A 23,487-nucleotide genomic window follows, 5' to 3' on the forward strand; every position below is an offset into this window, starting at 1 on the left:
TGTCTATGTCAATTTAAAAAAAATTACTCAATCACAATGGATACTAAGTTTAATAGTCTCTGTTTCATATGTTATCTGACACATCACCTAGGAAACAGAGACCTCATGGACTGAAGAAATAATAAAAGTTAAAAGAATCCTCCGCAGGGAGGATATTTGCTCTCATACCACAAGGAGTGGGATTCATTTAGAAAGTTCCTGGTGCTAGTTCAGGAGTCATAATATTTACCATTATCTGATATCTCCATGGTTTGTACATCTGATTTAGCATGGAAGGAGCAAGCTCTGTGATATACATCAGGCAGTAAGAAGCAGCAAAGGAATCCTGTGGCAACCTTATAGGACTAACAGACGTTTTGGAGCATGAGCTTTCGTGGTGAATACCCACTTCCTCAGATGCATGTAATGGAAATTGCCAGGTGCAGGTATATATATTGTGCTAGCAAGCAGCTAGAGATAAACGAGGTCAGTCAATCAGGGAGGGATGAGGCCCTGTTCTAGCAGTTGAGGTGTGAAAACCATGAGAGGAGAAACTGGTTCTGTAATTGCAAGCCATTCACAGTCTTTGTTCATCCTGAGCTGATGGTGTCAATTTGCAGATGAACTGAAGCTCAGCAGTTTCTCTTTGAGTCTGGGTCCTGAAGTTTTTTTGCTGCAGGATGGCCACCTTAAGGTCTGCTATAGTGTGGCCAGGGGAGGTTGAGTGCTCTCCTACAGGTTTTTTGTATATTGCCATTCCTAATGTCTGATTTGTGTCCATTATCCTTTTCCGAGAGACTGTCGAGTTTGGTGCCCGATGTACATAGCAGAGGGGCAATAGCTTGCATATGATGGCGTATATTACATTGGTGGTATGTGCAGGTGAATGAACCAGTGATGGTGTGGCTGATCTGGTTAGGTCCTGTGATGGTGGTCGCTGGTGTAGATATGTGGGCAGAGTTGGCATCGAGGTTTGTTGCATGGATTGGTTCCTGAGCTAGAGTTATTATGGTGTGGTGTGCAGTTACTGGTGAGAATATGTTTCAGGTTGGCAGGTTGTCTGTGGGCAAGGATTGGCCTGCCACCCAAGGCCTGTGAAAGTGTGGGATCATTGTCCAGGATGGGTTGTAGATCCTTGATGATGCGTTGGAGGGGTTTTAGCTGGGGGCTGTATGTGATGGCCAGTGGAGTCCTGTTGGTTTCTCTCTTGGGTTTGTCTTGCAGTAGGAGGCTTCTGGGTACACGTCTGGCTCTGTTGATCTGTTTCCTTATTTCCTCATGCGGGTATTGTAGTTTTGAGAATGCTTGGTGGAGATTTTGTAGGTGTTGGTCTCTGTCTGCTCTAACCCCTCAGACACAAATCAGACATTAGGAATGGCAATATACAAAAACCTGTAGGAGAGCACTTCAACCTCCCTGGCCACACTATAGCAGACCTTAAGGTGGCCATCCTGCAGCAAAACAACTTCAGGACCAGACTTCAATGAGAAACTGCTGAGCTTCAGTTCATCTGCAAATTTGACACCATCAGCTCAGGATTGAACAAAGACTGTGAATGGCTTGCCAATTACAGAACCAGTTTCTCCTCTCTTGGTTTTCACACCTCAACTGCTAGAACAGGGCCTCATCCTCCCTGATTGAACTGACCTCGTTATCTCTAGCTTGCTTGCTAGCACACATATATATACCTGCCCCTGGATATTTCCATTACATGCATCTGAGGAAGTGGGTATTCACCCACGAAAGCTCATGCTCCAAAACGTCTGTTAGTCTATAAGGTGCCACAGGATTCTTTGCTGCTTTTACAGATCCAGACTAACACGGCTACCCTCTGATACTGATCAGGCAGTAGGTTTCTCCATTTCACTTGGAAATTCATATTAGCCTTTAGGCAAGTGGATTGCTGTAATTAGGATGTCTTTATGCGACAACTCTTAAGTTAACAGACACACATCGGGGATGAATATAGTTCCATGTGCTGAACAAGAAGGGCTCAATCTTGATCAGGCCAAGCAGGCCTCTGTACTAATTCAGAGCCCCTTTGACTTCATTAGATCTTATTGATGCAGGGGTCTGCCCACCTGGATCAGATTGCATGATCAGGGCCTATATTACTCAGCCACCTGTTTCAGCAACAGCATCTTGAATAGGGGACTCTTATTGGCACAACCCTTTAACCTCTTTTCTACTGGAACTCCAACACACAGGTGTCCAGAAACAACTTTTTCAGGGAATGTCTGTTCAAATGACTAGAATGTTAGAACAGAATCAGGCAATTTTGGATTGTGAGTCTAGCAACACTGGCAGTGCACTAGCTGGAGGACCTATCCCTTCCTTAGTGTTAGCAGAGAAGTATTAAATTAACTAGGTTTCTAAATGTTTACACTGATCAACATATATTTCATCTCTAGTGACAGGTATGCCAAGGTTATTTGAGGATGAAAACCCTGGCATTCTTCAGTTTATTCACTTAGAGCCAGATACTGGGATGTCCTTCAAAATTTAAAAGCTGCATACCATTTAAGCAAGGAGGATAAGACACTGAGACCCTGCACAGGGGATTCTGTACCACATATGCTGGGGCCGGGGGTGAGCTGATTTAAAAAATAAGTGATTTTATGAGAAATGTTGAAAAAAAATAATTAGCACTACTAGCATTTGTATCCACTAATCAACAACCCTGTGTGGAACATACAAAGCTGGATCAGATATCTCCCTCTTCCCCTTTTATAATATGATGAAACCTGCACTCTTTTTTGTGTGCCACAGTAAAGCCATACAATACAATAGCTAAACAAAAACATTACTAAAAGGTAAGGAAACAAATGAAGGCATTCGTGAGGTCTGTATTGGCTTATTAAAAACACAGGATGCATGCACACCATACACCATACACTAAGGCTTGTGAATTGGAGAAGAACAAAAGTAGTAGTTCCAACTTCTAAGACACTATTCAGACAACAAAACTTTAAAAAAATGAGTAAAAATATTATAATTTTTCAAAATGGACTGTATCTCAAATGCATTGCACCGGTACCTGAGAAGTATACAACTAACCCAGAAGAACATGGAGAGTATTTACATTGTTTTCTTTGTTACACATAACCAATAGAGACCAGGATGAGACCTATGTGTGGAGTTCTTCACTTTCCTCTGAAACCTGTGGTAGTGGCCCCTGTCAGAGCCAGGACACTGGAAAAGGGGGATTTTAGGTCTGTTCCAGTATGACAATTGATATGTTCCAATGAAAGTACATTTTTTGTGCCCTATTGGCTCTAATTGTTCTTTGCTACCTTTTATATGCAATACAGACCCTCAGGCTCTCATTACATACTTTGTGTCATTCTATTCTGAAAAATGAACTATATAAAAATGTGGCCTTCTTACTCAGATTTGCTCATTGGGGGTCATGTCTTAATTGACAAGTGTTTTCACTAGGTTTTTTTTACTCTTGTTAGTCTTGCTGAGCCGAGACATCTATGGGCGAGTGAGCTGGATTCTATTCTGATAACACATCAACAGATGTTTACTGAGTTCTGATTATGGGGTCAGATTCTTCCAATAGTTGTATCTGTGTTGCTACACTGAAGTATGGAGTTAAAGGATGTACCTGAGGTAATTATTTTTGTTGTAGGACTTTTATTATTGATGAGGGTACATAGACAGTAAAGAACTCAGCTGGACTCTCACTTCCCAGGTTGATTTTACAGGGCTGTTAGGAAAGGGTGGGGGAAAGGGGGAAAAATAACTTGTCAAATGGGCAAATTTGATCTGGACTCACTGAGACACAATAAAGATGGAGCTGTCATAATGACATGTTTTTAATGACTTTTCAGAATATAAGGAAAACAGTGGCCCATAACAATCAACCTATCCAATGATCCAAAGACTTTTTAGGGCAATCCTGGCCTCATTGAAGTAAATGAGAGTTTTTCTATTGACTTCAGTTCCTCATGTCCATATTCCTTATGTTCATGCTAGATCAGTGTTTTCCCAGTTACTGATGAGAAAATATATATTGAGTTCTTCTTTTGAGGGTTGTGGAGAGAGGGACAAAAAAAGAACCATGTGATCAGCAGTTTCTGCTCAGGAAAGTTCCAGGAATGTAATAGCAAAACTGAGCTTCAGGTGAAGATGTAAGTGCAATGGCAGAACTACTCTATGTGAAGAAGCTTTCACTTTACCTTCCTGTTCTATCCCTGGTTTAAAACTAGATCTGTCGATTCCTCAGTTTCATGAAGAGCAAATTCATTCACAATTTTAAAAAATGAATCAGATAATAGCATGTCAGAAAATGGATTTGTTCCACTTAAATCTCAGTGACTGATTGCTACTGACTTTGAGGGGAGGGATAGCTCTGTGGTTTGAGTATTGGCTTTCTAAGCCTAGGGTTGTGAACTCAATCCTTGAGGTTGCCGTTTAGGGATCTGAGGCAAAAATCTGCCTGGGGGTTGGTCCTGCTTTGAGCTGGGGGTTAAACTAGATGATCTCCTGAGGTCCCTTCCATCCCTGATATTCTATGCTATGACTTTTCTTGACTGAGAAGTGACATTTCCCATGACAGTAACCACAATTGGGAAATGAATTGCAAAGTGAGAGTGGGCAATGTAATCAGAAGTGTGTGTGTGTGGGTGGAGGGGAGTGAGAGAAATTGGGAGCGTATGCAGACACTGGATTGGAACGGCAAGTGCAGCATAGTATACACAAAGGAAAGTGTGATGAATGGGTTATGTTGTATCCCTTTAAAAAATAAAAACCTGCAAAAACATTCTATTAAACAAATGATCTGGGCTTGAATTAAACCCACAGGATTGAAGTAGTATGAAATTCTAAATTCTAACCTTCATTCACCTTAGCTTGCTTGACTTGGGCATATGAACTGTGTAAAGTTCATATCTGATGTCCAGTACAGTATAGCAAAACTGGTCTGAAGCCCTTTCACTATAGGACAAGTTTAAGCTTACCTGTAAATTTCCATCCATGCTTAAATCTGACCCTTTACTATATTTTAAAGGAGTTTTGTACTTTGTGATTATAATAGATTGTTAAGTGAGACCCATCTTGAAGAAAAATAAATGAAAGTGTTATTTTCTTAGTTTGTGGCAGGCATTCAAAATCTTCTTGAAAATGAGTTTATTTTTAAAATCAAAATACAAAGGATCCTTTTAAGTATATGTTTTCCTACATTGAAACTTAGACTGAAGTTTTTGTATATGATTTGTTGATACAAAGGTTAGATCTGGCTTCAAAAAATGGCAAAATTTCTTTACGTAAAATCCAAATACGTCAGTGTTCACACACTGCCCCCTTTCTAAGGTCTTGTAGAACTCAAATCAAAATGTTTTCTTAAACCTGCTCCTTCACTTCAGAAAGCCAAAAAAAAAAATACAACAAAATTTAAACGGCAACACCTCAGTTTGGATCCTTTTTCCATGATGGTCAGGAGAAAAAAAAACTCTTTCCAAAAACATTTTTACAAGAAACCAGAACTCCTAGCTTATCTTGATAATTTGGTATACTTCCAGAAAAGACAGCTTCTGCAAACCTTGGGTAGGTGGATTGCATCTGTGTGAGTGAAAACATATAAAACTTCACAGAGTGTGAAAAGCTATTACCTATTACACATATTTGTATATTTATACACATTTCATGTATGGGTGTATGTTATGGTGGAGACATGATGCCACGGTTAATGATGTGTTCTGTTTGGTCCTTCAAGAGGAAGTTAAATCTGTTTCCTTTATAAGAAATACAGTATCTGCTGCAGAACTTCAGCACTTAATCACTGAATAAAGCTTGTAATTTCTTAGAAAATTCAACAAAATCAGGTAATTAGTTTGAATTTGAAACAATTAAAAATTGCTTGCCAAAACCTTTGTTTTCTGAACCTTGTGATTGTTTTGGGCTCCTTAACCTTAAAAGCTACAAACTGGAAAAAGGGGAAAAAAAGTGCATGTATTTTGTGGGCTCTCTGAGGTTACATAATTATTTTGTTAATTAATAATTAAAAAGATTAACACTGAATCAGAGCCTGAATTACTCTCTTACTGTGGTTAGATGGCGAAAATAGCCTCTGGTGATGATTTTTGTTCTTCACTGTATTGTGCATAAGCCTTTTAAACAGACTAGGAGGGAGACAACAACTTCCTTTTCATATATGCCATATATGTCTTTTTGATGAATAGTCAAAACTGTGCAAAAAGCAGATACTATCCATGAAAAAATACTTTTAGTTGAAAATGCATCAAAACTGTTTATTTTCAATCAACCCTGGTGCTCAATAATGTTCTAATCCAAAATGAAGGACACATGAAATGGATTTTGCTAGGTTGAGGGCTTTGTGTTGCATTGAAGATCATCTTGGATGAAATAGCTACTGATTTACTGAAGCACCTGAGTGAAGTTGTTGCCACTTCTGTAGCTTCATTTGCTCTTCTTCTGCACAATTTAATGACGAGCCAGGATCTCTGACCTAGTAAAAGCTCTTTTCACAAAACTGGATGGTGAAGGTCCTGTTCTTATGAAAACATAAATTGTTGCTATGTTGGGGAGCTTATCTTTAAATAAAAAATCCAAAACATTGGGAAGCAAGTATAAGGAAACATTGTTGATTTGAAACCTCTTAACTGTTCTTAGAAGTAGTCTGTGCAGCCAAGTTCTGTCTTGGTTACATCTTGTCTTAATTTAGTCTGTAAGCTCTTCAGGGCAGGGCCAGTTCATTTCTTCTTTTTAATAGGTGTTGGTACAAGTACCTAGCACAAAGGAGCCATGCGTTGAGGGCTTTTGACTTTAGTGTAATTCAGATATGATAGTAATTCAACTATTTCAGACAGACTCTTTAACTTGCAAATGTATATCCGCTAGATAAAAACTTAATGGAAGTGATAAGATTAGTCACAACTCTGAGGCAATACTGTTTTATTTCCTCTATGAAAGTCTATATTCTATCTGAGCTAAGGGTACCAATCACTAATATCTATCTAATTCAAAAGCTCATGCTAGAGCCAAATTGTCTGCTGATGTAAATGAGTAAAACTCCACTGAAGTCAATAAAGCTCTGCCGGTTTACACCAGCATAGAATTGGGCCTGTAGTAGTCAGAGAGTAATTTACTAACCTACAAAGGGGCTGTTCCTCACTCCAGATTTACAGTGGCACTTCTCTGAGCCTACTTGCCCCTAAATTAAAAGTGTTTGGGCTTGTTCTACTGAAAATGATTCTTACAGTGTACAGTTACAACACTTGCTTCTGACTCAGTATCATTCTTCTAAGTATATAGTCATGAAGTGGTTAAATGCTATTTATAATCCTTGTACATTCTTTAAAGATGAACACAGTTACTGGAAAAACAAACAGTCCCTGGTGCTAATGGGTAATTTATGGCAATTTTAAAGTTAGGAGAAAAATGTGATCTCATAGTACAACCTGGAAACTTGTTCATGCATTACTACATTGTGAAGGAATTTGGTTTTGAAGTTGAGTTAATCCTAAAAAGACCTTTGAAATTCCCAGCATTCAGGTAACACTGGGCGGAGGGGGGTGGGAAAGGGAGAGTGTCACTCAGGTGTCCTAAGAAATTTCATCACTCTTCTTGTCATCTTTTTTATAGTAGGCATATCTAGCTTGATCAAAAAGACCCTGGACATTTTTAATAAGCTTTATAGATTCCTCTTTCACTAAAGATTTTATTATACTAGTGATGGAACTACATCACGCCTGTGAAAAGATATTGCCACAATCTGGTCTGTCCCACTCCCATAACAGACAGGAGAATGGTGTGCTGGGATCCAGCCACTCAATCATACATGCTGCTGAATCCCTGGAGTCTGGATAGTAATTGGTCACTCTTCCAATCTCTGGATCAATCAGGTGCATTTCCAGGTTCAGACCCCATCTCTGACACCCTTCTTGGGAGCAGGATCCCACAGTCTGCCCATTGAGATTGTGAAGCTAGTGCCTTGGCCCAGTGTTTCTCAATGACAGGTCTGTGGACAAGCGCTGGTCCCTGAGATCTCCCTGGCACTGCTTAGGGAGACAGAAAGCCAGTCCCTGGTATCAAAAAAGTTGAAAACACCAAGCCAACCAAGCCATCAAGTTGCTTAGATATGGTTCTAGTTTCTGTAATGAAACCCTTCAGGTAGCAAATGTCAATAAAGCAAGGAAACACAGGCTAGAAAGCAAATTTCTAAACTCTCTCTCTCTCTCTCTCTCTCTCTCTCTCTCTCTCTCTCTCTTCAAAGTTAGATCTATGGAACCCCTTAGTGTTTTCTCACCCACTATTATAAGACTCTAGGTTTGGTCCATGTTCCAAGAGAAGGAAAAGTTCCCTCCTCCACCCACCCCCACCTTTTGGGTATTCAGATTCTGATGATAAAATAGCCTCTTTTTGATTTAGAGAACCTCTTTTAATAACTGTCTCTGCTCCTCTTTGGTCAGTGGAGAAAACTGCATCTTTTCCAGTCACGTGCTTAGACATGGAGGATTGCACCCCACTCCCCCGCCTCAAAACAGATTTCTATGATGAGATAGCCCATTGGAAAGCAAAGGCCCTGCTGGCACAACCTCCTTGTTCAAGCTGGTGAGAGCCATTCAGTATTGATATGCCCCATGATTACTTTGTCATACCCTTCTAGACACAGTGAGGAGCAATGGCTATGGCTGCACAGCAGCTGGGAGGGTTCGTCCCAGTGCAGTTAAACAGACATGCACTAGCTCTGCTCAATCTAGCATACCAAAATATCAATGTGACCACAGCAGCGTGGGCAGTTGCTTGGGCTAGCTGCCTGAGTACAATCCCCCCAGACCCTCTGGGTATGTACTCAGACAGCTAGCCCAAACTGCTGCCTGAGCAGCTGGAGTGATACTGCTATTTGTAATGTAATAGCTCTTGTCTGTCTATCCTAGCTGGGAAGCTTACTTCCAGCTGCTGTGTAGCCACACTCTAAGTACCAGGTGCCTACCTCCAAATGGATTATGTATGTCACTATGACTGTAATAAATAAATTAAATAAAGAGCATTCATAAAACAGAACAGAATCATAACTGGACACAGCTATAATCCCCAAACTGTCATAATGCCATTTTGTATATGTCTGTTGTTGTTTTTTCAAGTCTAGTTTATGAAGAAGCTACTAACTTTCCTGGTAATGTGGAATATGAACGCCTTATCTTTTGAAATTTAATTGGATTTTGGTGCCTAACTCCCTTAGGCTGCTTTGAAATTTCTGGCTGAAGCTTTAATCTCTGTCTTGGCATATAAACAATGTAAGCACGTAATCCGAGTTGAATAGAAGGCTAGTTATGTCTTGATTCTTTTAGTTTACATAATAATCACTGTTTAATGTTTATGTCAATATCCTAGGAGACCTAAAGTTTTGACATATAGATTAACTTTTTAAATTTAAGGTTTGACCATTTAATTCTAGTTCTTGAAATGTTGCCAGCTGTAATGCCCATTATCAGACTTGTTCTCATAAGTAACTCGGAAATAGTCAACTTCTTTGGAAAGCAAAAGGTGTTCTGTTTAAAATGATATCACCTGGGAGTGAGCTGCCAAGGACATATTTCATGAGAGACTAAATCAGAGATAATTCATTGTTGCAATTTGTTTTAATTATCAACCTTCTCCTGGAACATAAACAGAATCTGCAGAGAAGGAAGTATAGTCTCACTCTCTTAAAAACAAGATAGTTTCTTTCCTTCTAAATCTTTGTGTGAATTAATTCTATTTGCTTCACCAAAGGTACCTATTGTATGTATCTTCCTTTTAAAAGCACATTTTAAATAGTGCCGAACCCACTGAAAATGAATATTTTAAAAAGGAAAAAATTATTGACATTAATATTAAGCAACTATGAATACATTCTGTTTATGCTCATATAATTTCATAATAAAGCCCTGATTTAAGGGATTTAATCTACAATGAGTATGTGAAACAATGATGCAGGATGAGAATAAGCTGAGGTATTGAGGAAATAAATATAAGCATACATACACAGAATGAGTTCTTAGTGCTGTCACAGTAGAGGCTAAATAATTTAACCTTTCTGTGCCACATTTTTACCACTTGTAACATGGGGAATTGTTACTTACCTATCACAAAGGGGAATGCTGCAGCTAAATTCCTGTTATGAAATGTTACTAAAATATTTTAAGCTTCTTGAATGGTGGTTGCTAAAGAAGTGCACAGTATTGAGTTTTGGTCAGTGTCTTACATAAAATGAACCCCTTTGTAATTAAACATCAGAGAGGGATTTGAGGAATAAACCCACTAGAGATGAGACAAGTGACGGCATAGACTAATAATACAAAATACCTGTGTATGGCAGATTATAGATGCAATCAATCAGTCATCCACAATGTTATAAATGACAGTGGGGGTAAATTATTTACATAGATACTCCCCAAAATATTATGAAAGGAACAATATTTGAGAAACTGTTTAACAGCCCAGGAAAAAACTTGTATCGCTACTGTGCATCTAAAAGATTAAATAATTCTGAGATAATGAAAACCTTTGCATTTCCATTAATCCGCACCTGCTATACTTACAAAAGAGAATAACTTGATAGCTTGTTAATGAATGGATATAAAGATGTCTCTATATGTTTATTATTTTTTTAAATTTAGCTGTTGTTACTGTGTATTCAGAAAACAACTGATCATAATTTGAGAAAAGGTGAAAAATATCTGTTAGCTAAAATGTGAGGTTAAGGATTATGGCTTAGAATAGATAATATATCTCAAATGTGATGAGACACTTGCCTATTATGCCTGAAATTATGTTTTCTTATAAAGAAGATGATGAGAAAGTGACACATGAAAACTTATGTATAGTGAATATGTTACAAGCCTTAAACATCATCCATTTCAAATGCTCTTCACATCAAGTTATGCTTCTGGTGTCTGGGAAGACTATGGCAGCTGGGATATTAAGGGAGTTAGCCAGCTGGTAGTGTACATGAAAGAAAATGTCTTGGGAGGAAAAAGGTGTATCACCAACAGCGCTGCTAGCTCTTCCTTGGCAGGAATTCCATCCAGACAGGCATCCTGAGCTGGAAGTTTCCACCCAGGCCTTAATTGTGACTTGCTGGGAATGCAGCCTGCATATCTTCATCAATGACAGCTCGGCAGCGGGAACCACAAGGTGCGAGAGGCATCTGTTGCTGGAGTCCCTGAAGAAGCAGGTAAGGGAGCAGAAGGAGGCAGCTCATCTGTGTAGCATCCAGGAATACAAGGACTTAGGACATATATAGAGACATCTGAGATCAAGGATGCTAGCAGACTACAGATGACTACAGCAGCACCACAGGAGGAAGAAGAACTGGCTGCTCTGCAAGGAGACTGGTGGCTGGCCACCTTGGCCAGTGGATAGTGCTCTACCTCCCACCAAGCTTCTCCATCCATCAAGATGAAGAACTGGTATGCTGTACTGGCAAAAGGAGGTAAGGAGCAGACCCCAATGGCTGAGGAGGAGTCATTTTCCCCTTCAGCTGGGAGGCTTGTGGGGACTCCCTTCTGAGGGGAATGGAGGCAGCCATCTTCTGACTTGACATGATATCCTGGGAGGTGAGCTACCTGCCTGGAGGCCACATCCAAGATATTATGAAAAGGTTGCCAAGGCTCATCTGTCCCTCTGATCATTACCCCATGCTTCTCATCCATGTGGACACTATTGATACTGCCAGGTCTGACTTTGAGCAGATAAACAGTGACTAGAAGGCTCTGGGAACTAGATTGATGGAGCCAGGCATATATGTTGTGTTTTTGTCCATCCTCCCATGTAAAAGCCCAGACAAGCACATGCACATCATGAATGAATGGATCGCTGAGTAGATAGTATTGACATCAGGGCTTCAGCTTCTTTGACCACGGGATACTGTCCCTGGAAGAAGGTATTCTGGGAAAGAGAGAGTCCACCTAACTAAGAAGGGGGAAAGCACTTTCATGCACTGACTTGCTAACTTAGTGAGGAGGCTTTTAAATTAGCTTCAGAGGTGTTAGATGACAAAAGCCCACAGATAAGTATAAAAAAAGACCTTAACAGAGAGTTAAATGTTGTCGGAGGGAGGACATGGACAATTATAATAGGGTTATAGGAGCAACAGGAAGGAATCAGTGGGGAAATCTCCTCAACAACTTAGATGTCTATACAGAAATGCAAGGATTATGGGGAATAAACAGGAAGAACTAGAAGTCTTACTATACAATCTAAACTAGGACTTTATTGGCATCATTGAGACTTGGTGGGATAAGTCTCATGACTGGAATATTGGTATAGAAGGGATATAGATTGTTTAGGAAGGACAGGCAAGGTAAAAAGGAAGAGATGTTGCATTATTCATCAAGAATATATACACTTGTTCTGAGGTCTGGCAGGAGGTAGGAGGCAGATAAGTTGAGAGTCTTAGGGTAAATAATAGGGATAACATTCTGGTAGGAGTCTACGGTAGACCATCAAATCAGGTATTGGGAGTGGATGAGACATTTCTAGAACAAACAACAGAAATATCGAAAACAGAAGACCTAATAGTAATGGGCAACTATATGTACTGACACATTTGTTGGAAAAATAATATGGCAAACCCACAATTTCCAATAAGTTCTTGGAATTTATTGGGTATGACTTTTTATTACAGAACATGGAGGAAGTCATCTGGGAGAAAGCCATTTTAGACTTGATTCTGACCAGCAGTGGATCTGGAGGTGGAAGGCAGTTTGGGTGAAAGTGATCATGATGATGGATTTCATGACTCTAGGTAAAGGAAGGAGTGAGATCAGCAGAATAAGGACAATGGACTTCAAAAAAGCAGACTTTAGCAAAGTCATAGAACTGGTAAGAAATATCCCATGGGAAGAAAACTAAGGGGTAAAGGACTTCAGGATAGCTGGCAGTTTCTCAAGACCATACTAAAGGTACAACAGCAAACTACCACAATGCAAAGGAAAAATGGGAAGAATAATAAGAGGCCAATAGAGCTCCATCAGGAGCTCTTTTACAATCTGAATAAAAAAAGGAATCCTACAAAAAGTGGAAACTTGGACAGATTGCTAAGGAGAAGTACAAAAGTAAAACAAGCACTTAGGAACAAAATCAGAAAGGTTAAGGCACAACATGAGTTACATCTACCAAGAGACATAAAACACAAAAAAAATACATTAGGAGCAAGAGAAAAATGAAGGAAAGTGTAGGTCTTCTACTTAGAGGGGAAGAAGAGCTAATAACAGATGACATCAAGAAAACTGCGGTGTTTGATACCTATTTTGCTTCAATCTTCGCTGAAAAGTTTAATGGTGATAAGATTATCAACACAATACTAACAACAAAGGGGAAAAATACAAGCAAAAATAAGGAAAGAAAAGGTTAAAGAATATTTAGACAATGTAGATGTCTTCAAGTCAGCAGACCCTGATGAAATTCATCCTAGAGTACTTAAATAGCTGAAGCAATCTTGGAGCCATTAGCAATTATCTTTGAGAAGTACTAGAGGACAAATTAGGACCCAAAGCACTGGAGAGGGGCAAACATAGTGCATATATTTAAAAACAGCAAAAAAAGAGAACCCAGCGAATTATAGACCAGTCAGCCTGACTTCAATACCTGGATAGATACTGGAACAAATTATTAAATAATCAGTTTGTAAGCACCTGGAGGATAATAGGGGTATGGGAAATAGCCAACACGGATTTGTCAAGAACAAATCATGCTAAACCAGCTTCATTTCCTTCTTTCACAGGGTTACTGACCTAGTTTTATAGAGTGGAAGCAGTAGATAGGTACTTGTTTTTAGTAAGATTTTTGTCACAGTCAAAATGACATTTTCATAAGCAAACTAGGGGAATGTGGTCTAAGTGACATTTCTATAAGATGAGTGCACAACTGGTTGCAAAATGGTACTCAAAGAATAATATAAAGGGTTTGCTGTGAAACTGGGAGTGCATATCTAGTGAAATCTGGTAGAGGTCAGTCTTGGGACTGGCACTAACCAATATTTTCATTAATGACTTGGATAAGGAATGACGTTTATGCTTATAGAACTTGCAACTTACAGAAGGTAATTGTCCTTCTCAATTCGCCATTGGCAGGACCTAAGCTGAAGTACTTTGTCCAATGCTGGGTACCATACTTTAGGAAAGATGTGGACAAATTGGAGAGAGTCCAGAAGAGAGGAACACAAATGATAAAAGGTATAGAAAACCCATCTTATGAAAAAAGATTAAAAACAAAAAAAACCTGGGCACGTATGGTTTTGGAAAAGAAGATTGAGGAGAGAAATGATAACAGTCTTCAAATATGCTAAGGGCTGCTATAAAGAGGATGATGATCAATTATTCTCCATGCCCATTGAAGATAGGACAAGAAGTAATGGTATTAATCTGCAGCATGGGAGATTTAGGTTAGATATTTGGAAAGTTTTTTTCCTACTATAAGGATAGTTAAGCTCTGGAATAGGCTTCCAAGAGAGGTTGTGGAATCTCTAATACTGGAAGTTTTCAAGATTACCTTGGACAAACACCTATCAGAGGTGGCCTAGGTTTACTTGGTCCTTCTGCAGTGCAAGGGGTTGGATTTGATGACTCTGAAATTTCTTCCAGCCTATGTTTCTATAATTCTTTTAGATGATAATTATAAAATGAGTACATATAGTAAAAATTTGCATCCCAGAACAACTCAATGAAGCATTTAATCTAGTACCTTACCTCTGTTAGTGGGCTATACCTAAGCTGTCCACAAAAAAGATGAAATACATTCATAATTCACCCAATATAGGGCCGGGTTATGTCATCCTTACTTACATTGAGTAGCACCCTGCTTTTGAGTGGTCCCATTGCTTCCAATTCTGTAGTGTATATAATACAGGAATAGTGGTTTTGCAGGGGAGATAAAGGGAGGAAGTACCTTTATGACCTCATCTTACCCATTTGTGTTCTGAATCATGAATACTGATCACTATTGTGAGGACTATGTTAACCAGCGTAAGAGTATATCAGGAAAGACTCCCATTGAAATCAGTGGGCTTTCAATCAGATTCAGAACACATGTTGTTCAAATGTAGATATGACTAATTTCTTTTGACTTCTACCCAGTTATTTGCTGAAATATTGTAAGCCCTGATCCTACACAATTTGAAATCAATGGTAAAACCTTATACCAAACTAATATTTCTCTGTGTCTATTCTAAATGCATTTCTTTTAATTACTAACTTATTAATGATAAGAAGAATTTGCCAGCGCAAATTACTTTCTGTAAATATTTAGAAGAGAGAATGATACATATAGAAAGTAAAAACAGCATAGCTGACGCAGTATAGTTTATGGGTCATAGTAAGTATATATTGTGATTATAAAAGTTACGCCAGCAAGCTTTATCATACAATCCTGTTTGGCCTATCTTTCCTCAAATAGTTCAGTGGTTAATCTAATATAGACAGAATGGCATTCCATTTCTCAATATTTTTATTGTGGTCAACATTCTCCAGTTGGTATTTGTTTTTGCAAGCACTGTGATGAAATGTGTTGATAGGCTGCAGTCATAAGAATTCTAAACAAGGGTCTAACTTTGTTAAATTTCAGTAAATCAGAACATTTCCCTCACACTCTACTAACAACAGTTATTTAGGGGCTATACCCCTCAAATAGCACTTACATCAATTTTCTAACATCAGACCAGCGGCCTGTAGTTCCAGATGCCCTAATGCTGCAGAAACCTGCAGTTCCCTAAACCATAGACTCTCCTCTAGAAATTTGCTTATGAATTTTGTGTCTTGTTTGGAAAGACTGAAAAAGTATCTGACCATAATTTTCCTCCATTGCTATTGCTTCCATGGAGGGAATTTGTATAGCTCATAGGTTCTGATCTAGCCCAATGAAATCAATAAAGAAGCTCCCATTTATTTCCACAGCCTTTGGGTACAGGCCTCTAGTATCTATCATACTTCCTGGTTCATTTGCTTTTCCCAGCTTAACCTCACATGGTCAATATTGCTCTGCAGCTCTGTAGAAATGCATCATACTTATTTGCATTTGTCTTTTCAAGCAGAGAGCGGCTACTTTCTTTACTTATAATCATCAAGTGTCCCCTTCTTTCTTGTATTATGAGAACAGTTTAAAAGGAGCACCTATTTGGCTTTTGGTAAACTATGATCTTCTTCCACATCTTGATCATATCTCCTCTTTTCTTGTCTAAGATAATTAATTTTTAAGATGTTAGGATTGGTTAGTTTTAGATTGTGCCTATTTTAACTCTATGCACATTACAAACTGTTACATAAAATACATTTTCTAAGTAATTAGAACCTAGCAATACTCATAGATCTTATTGTGAAAGAACAGACATCATGTTGTAGTCCTACACACCATACAACCCAGCTACCCTCTTCTTTAAACATATGAAATATCTGAATAGCCTCTGATTATTTTTGTTACTCTTCTCAGGGCCTTTACTATTCCTGTTATTTCCTTTGGAGATGAGCAGTCCAAACAAAATTCATCATTAAAGATCAGAATATAGAGCTGAATGATATACTAGTGGCATATACTTTTCCATTTTGTGCTCTCTCTCTCTCTCTCTCTTTTTTTATACTGTCTGATATTTTGTTTCCCCCTTCTCACTGTGAATTGAGTACATGGCTTTTTACATACCTGATTTTATTTCTGGATCTTCTTCCTGAAGTGTTACACATAATTCAGAATCCATCAGTGTATAAATAAATGTTTGTGGTTCTTTGTCAAATGTCATGGGCCATCTAAGCTGTTGGTTCTTTTGAAGTCTCTTGCAATCTATGTTGACTAATTTAAGTGATTTTGTTAGCAAATATTGGTGCCTTGCTAAACACAGGCTTCTAAATCTTTGTAAGTATTCTGAATGCCACTGGTCTCCTTACTGAATGCTGGAACCTCTCTATTTTGAAACTCTTTATTTTGAGATTTGAACATATATTTGTACTCAGATGACTTATTCAGTTTTTAATCTATATTGAGATTCAACAAAACAGTTACAAAATGTCCATAATAGTTTCTCAGGAAGGAAATTCCCATGTAATCAAAATTCTCATTTTTAATACCAGTTCAGTTGACTTCAGATGCCTTTCACAATAACACTCTCACTGATTGAGGTTTGGCTTAGCCCTAGAAGCAGAGCTAATGCAAGCTCTGAAGTCAGTGTTTGTGGGAGATTTTTAAAGCTAAAATGTGTGACAATCACCTAATTGTTTATTTGAACATTGTAACCATTTCCTCCCACCCTTTAGGCTTGTCAACACAGTCAGTGTACAGCAAGCCAGGGTATAATCCACAGCACTGAGTTCTGTAGTACACTTTGATGCACTTTACTGTGAAACAGCAGTCTATCAACATGCACCGTGGGACTCTTAATGTGCAGTAGCTGGGATCTCATGGCCAGTGTGCGGCAAGCTGGTGAATTTTAGATTTACACCTTGGTTTGCCGTGGAATAACTGAGCATATATACTTGTATTTTCAACAGGGGAGAAAGTAACTCTGAACTATTATTGGACCCCGGGGATCAGGAAAGAGTATGTTATTAAATCATGACTTAAAAGAGCTCATAGAAGTAAAGCAAGTGAGAGAGAACCTCTTGCAAGTTCGTCTGAATGGACTCATACAGACTAATGATAAAATAGCTCTTAAGGAGATCACGAGACAACTACAAATGGAAAATGTGGTTGGAGACAAAGTTTTTAGGCAGTTTTGCTGAAAACCTTACATTTCTTCTTGAAGTTTTAAAGGAAGGTGACTGAGATAGCAGTTGTCCAGGCTATTTATACTGGATGAATTTGACCTCTTTGTTTATCACAAGAATCAAACATTACTGTATAACCTTTTTCATATATCCCAGTCAGCACAGACTCCAGTAAAAGTTATTGGACTTATGTGCAGACAAGATATTCTGGAACTCCTGGAAAAGAGGCTGAAGTCAAGGTTCTCCCACTGACAGATATATTTGATATTTACTATCTTTACTTAAAATCCTCAAGTGCCCCCTTGTTCTTATTTGTTCTCTTTTTGCCTTTTATATTGCACATTTTTCATGGCAGGGACAAACTCTTCCCATCCGTGCTGTACAGCCCTTAGATCAGAGGGCATCTAATTCTGATTGAGACTTTTGGAGGCTATTGTAAGATTAATGACACCAGTTATGAAATTAGCTCATGTCATTTATGGCTGGTATAAGTCAATGGGTGAATACATGAGAATGCTTTGAAAATGTAGGTCTCTGTTTAAATGTGAAAGTTCAGCAGTCTGAATGTGTAATTTCTAATGGATTTATGTCCATAACATAATTTGGCTGAGCTTTATACACATGTGGCCTATGTGAGAGAGGTAGTGAATAATAAATGGAATTTAGAGGTAACAGCATGTTCCTTTATGGATAATTCCTCATTGTTAGTTACACCCATCACTTCAGAGAAAACAAGATATCAATGGACTGTGAAGCAGTCAGTGTGGAAGTGACAGGCCTTTTTACTTTCTAAAGATAATAAAAGGTCACAATCCCATAATTAAGGAAAAAGGCTGCATTGGTTAAAAACAACCCTGCTTTGAAGCAGCAGTAAAACACGGTGTACTAGGGAACTTTTAGCAGCAGGGTCCACAGGGCCAGCAGGGTCCACAGAGCCAGTTACTGTGTGGCAGGTTAGTTTGAGGTAGATTTACACTCCAGCTTGCTGCGCACCAACTGTTTATAGAACCAAGCCGTTAAAAGATATCCTGTCTCTTTGTCACTGATTTTTCCTCCTGAGAAGCCAACCTGCAAGGCTACAAACATCTGAGACCACTTGGCATAGGCAATGCTGATTTCAGAATAGAACATAAGAAGCAGAAGAAAGGATAACAATATTGAAAGAGAAAGATTAAAAGATAGAGGAGGAAAAAAAAGATGAAAGGAAATGGAAGAAAAGAGTAAATGAGGCAGAAAATTCTTTCTCTTTATGGCCTCTGATGTTCCTATTTCTGAGAGCAGGAAGCCATCTAAGCAAGTGGTGGCTCTAAGTGAATTTATGGGCCACATATTCCAAACCTTGAGATTCAAACCCATGCTTCTGAACTGACTTGTATTTTTGATGAGCCATGTGAGAGTTTGAATGCATGGCCCATTCAGACAAATATGCAGAATGATAATTCTCATTTTTTAAAGTGGCATAGCATGGTCCGTGATTAAAGCTGGTTGGAGATTTTCTGATGAAACAGTTTTGTCAGAAAATACTGAGTCGATGGAACTAAAACTTAAGTGGGAACATATGTCTGTTGAAAGTTTTAATGGGAATCAGACAGAAATATGCCTGCTTTCGTAGAAGCTCGTTGCCCATATTCTCAGGCTCCCTGGCTCTTCAGATGCCTAACTTGGTGGACTGCCATGAAGCCAGGGCTCACTGTGCTGTTCAGCTCCCCAGATGCCGCGCCAGCAGGCAGTCAGGCAGAAAGGAAGGTGGCCTAGAAACATTCCGAAAAAATCTGTTTTGGTTTTTCCAAAATGGATTTTTTCTTTGTGGTAAATTTTCATTCTGTGGGAATTTTTGCTTTTGACTTTTTGTTCTGAATTGGAATGAATTTTTTTTTCACAAGACTGAAATTCTAGCCATTGCCAAAGCTCTAATGAGAATATCTAGACACATAGATCAAATCTTTAAACAAAGATTTGCATGTGCAAGAACTGTTCTGGTCAGGAAGATCACTGGATTAACAAACCCATCTGGATAAATACCTCAGCTTTACAATGACGATAATCAGCTCTGACAATATTTTCATTCTTTAGAAATGAGATGAAGATGTGATTTCAAATGTCATGCTTTAGCTGTATTGTATTCGCCTCTCACCCACAAGATTTGTATTATATTTATTAATACACATAATAGGCACAATAATAACTAATCCCCCCTTCTCTCCTTTTCTATTGACAATGTTCTTTCTAAAGTTCACAAGCTTGGTGTCTTATTTAACTCTTTCCCCCTACACATCGAGGATATAAGTAAATTTTTGTCTCCTGTTCTCTTTAGAGAAAACAACGAGGAGTCCTTGCGGCACTTTAGAGACTTAGCTTGTAAGGTGCCACAAGGACTCCATATTGTTTTTGCTGATACAGACTAACATGGCTACCACTCTGAAACCTGTTCTCTTTAGAGTTTCTTGCGGGGAATCATGACTATGACCTGTGCATAAGCAGGACGCCTTTTTTGACTCCTCACTTTACCCTTACGTACCCTGCCACAACCAGTCGCAACTTATCCCACAATCTATCCAACATTGAATGAGATCAAGCCATTTATTAATAGCTTCAGATCTAATTTAATCTTTCATTTATCTTTTTCTAAGGCGCTATAGAAATGGATATCCAAGTTGGAAGGGGGTGGCCATTATTATAATTTAGCTCAGTTTTACTTTCTTGGCAGCTATGCCTGACGACTTCTAGGAATTTAATCAAATTTACATAAAACAAATTACCAAGAATATTAATTAATTGAGCAACATCCCATGTGTTTTCCTGGAACAGAAACATATAATGAACATCAAGGAGATAATCTTCAGCTGGTGTAAATGAGTGCTGTGTTGCAGTCAATAGAGATTTACACCAGCTCAGGATCTGTCTCCCCTATCCTCAATATTTCTCATAAATAAAAACATCAGAAGCATAATTAAAGCCAACTCCTATTTAAAATTGAAATGGAGACGATGAAATGCCATTGGAATCTCTGCCTAATATATTTAAGGAACTAAATTTATTAGTTCAGTTTCTCTTAAAAGATCATGTACCAGGAAAAAAAAGAACATAAGAATGGCCATATTGGGTCAGACTAAAGATCCGTCCAGCCCAGTACCCTGTCTACCAACAGTGACCAATGCCAGGTGTCCCAGAGGGAGCGAACCTAACAATAATGATCAAGTGATCTCTCTCCTGCCATCCATCTCCACCCTCTGACAAACACAGCCTAGGGACACCATTCCTTACCATCGTGGCTAATAGCCATTAATGGACTTAACCTTCATGAATTTATCTAGTTATCCTTTAAACCCTGTTATAGTCATAGCCTTCACAACCTCCTCAAACAAGGAGTTCCACAGGTTGACTGTGTGAAGAACTTCCTTTTATTTGTTTTAATGCTGCCCATTAATTTCATTTGGTGGCCTCTAGTTCTAATATTATGTGAACAAGTAAATAACTTCTCCTTATTCACTTTCTCCACACCACTCATGATTGTATATACCTCTATCATATCCCACCCAAGTCTCCTTTTTTCTAAGCTGAAAAGTCCTAGCCTCTTTAATCTCTCCTCATTTTAGTTACCCTTCTCTGAAACTTTTCTAATGCCAGTATATCTTTTTTGAGATGAGGAGACCACGTCTGTACACAGTATTCAAGATGTGGCCATACCATGGATTTATATAAGGGCAATAAGATATTCTCCATCTTCTTCTCTATCCCTTTTTTAATGATTCCTAACGTCCTGTTTGCTTTTTTGACTGCCCCTGCACACTGCATGGACGTCTTCAGAGAATTATCCACGATGACTCCAAGATGTCTTTCCTGATTAGTTGTAGCCAAATTAGCCCCCATCATATTGTATGTATAGTTGGGGTTATTTTTTCCAATGTGCATTACTTTATATTTATCCACATTAAATTTTCTTTGCCATTTTGTTGCCCAATCACTTAGTTTTGTGAGATCTTTTTGAAGTTCTTCACAGTCTGCTTTGGTCTTAACTATCTTGAGCAGTTTAGTATCATCTGCAAACTTTTCCGCCTCCCTGTTTACCCCTTTCTTCAGATTATTTATGAATAAGTTGAATAGGATTGGTCCTAGGACTCACCCTTGGGGAACACAACTAGTTAGTGCTCTCTATTTTGAAAATTTACCATTTATTCCTACCCTTTGTTCCCTGTCTTTTAACCAGTTCTCAATCCATGAAAGAATCTTCCCTCATATCCCATGACAACTTAATTTATGTAAGAGCCTTTAGTGAGGGACCTTGTCAAAGGCTTTCTGGAAATCTAAGTACACTATGTCCACTGGATCCTCCTTGTCCACATGTTTGTTGAACCCTTCAAAGAACTCTAACAGATTAGTAAGACATGATTTCCATTTACAGAAACCATGTTGACTTTTGCCCAACAATTTATGTTCTTCTATGTGTCTGACTATTTTATTCTTTACTATTGTTTCAACTAATTTGTCCAGTACTCATGTTAGACTTACCGGTCTGTAATTGCCAGGATCACCTCTAGAGCCCTTTTAAAATAATAGTGTTACATTAACTATCTTCCAGTCATTCCAGTCAACCAGAAGCTGATTTAAAGGACAGGTTACAAACCATAGTTAATAGTTCCACAATTTCACATCTGAGTTCTTTCAGAACTCTTGGGTGAATGCCATCTGGTCCCAGTGACTTGTTACTGTTCAGTTTATCAATTAATTCCAAAATCTCCTCTAGTGACACTTCAATCTATGACATCCTCAGATTTGTCACCTACAAAGGATGGCTCAGGTTTGGGAATCTCCCTAACATCCTCAGCTGTGAAAACTGAAGCAAATAATTCATTTAGTTTCTCTGCAATGACTTTGTCGTCTTTAGGTGCTCCTTTTGTATCTCAATCGTCCAGGGGCCCAACTGGTTGTTTAGCAGACTTCCTGCTTCTGATGCACATAAAAAACATTTTGTTATTAACTTCTGAGTTTTTGGCTAACTGTTCTTCAAACTCCTTTTTGGCTTTTCTTATTACATTTTTATACTTAATTTGGCAGCGTTTATTCTTCTTTCTACTTACCTCGCTAGGATTTGACTTCCACTTTTTAAAAGATACCTTTTTATCTCTCACTGCTTCTTTTACATGGTTGTTAAGCCACAGTGGCTCCTTTTTTAGTTCTTTTGCTGTGTTTTTTAATTTGAGGTATACATTTAAGTTGGGCCTCTATTATGGTGTCTTTGAAAACTGTCCATGCAGCTTGCAGGGATTTCACTCTAGTCACCGTACCTTTTAATTTCTATTTAACTAACCTCCTCATTTTCGCATAGTTCCCCTTTCTGAAATTAAATGCCAGAGTTTTGGGCTGTCGTGGTGTTCTTCCCACCACAGGAATGTTAAATGTTATTGTATTATTGTCACTATTTCCAAGTGGTCCTGTTATAGTTACCTCTTGGACCAGATCCTGTGCTCCACTCAGGACTAAATGGAGAATTGTCTCTCCCCTTGTGGGTTCCTAAAACTCACAACTCAACAACCTGAGATGTTATCACTTCCTTTATTCCCAAAAAACTAAAACAACATTGATTCTAGCTTATCCCCAAAGACAATCTGCATCTTCCTGCTTTGCCTTCCATTCCAACTTCCTTTGGTTTTGTTGTATATTATGAAACATCACTGTAGCTAGTTATACTGAGGTGGGGTTTTGTGTATCAAAATATCAAGGGGACCAACTGTTCTGCATTCACATATTGTAGTTTGAAAAGGAAATGAAATGTGTAACTGAGGATAAACAAAATGATTCTACCATCCAT

The sequence above is a fragment of the Gopherus evgoodei genome, chromosome 1, assembly GCF_007399415.2.
Source record: "Gopherus evgoodei ecotype Sinaloan lineage chromosome 1, rGopEvg1_v1.p, whole genome shotgun sequence".
Lineage (NCBI taxonomy): Eukaryota > Metazoa > Chordata > Testudines > Testudinidae > Gopherus > Gopherus evgoodei.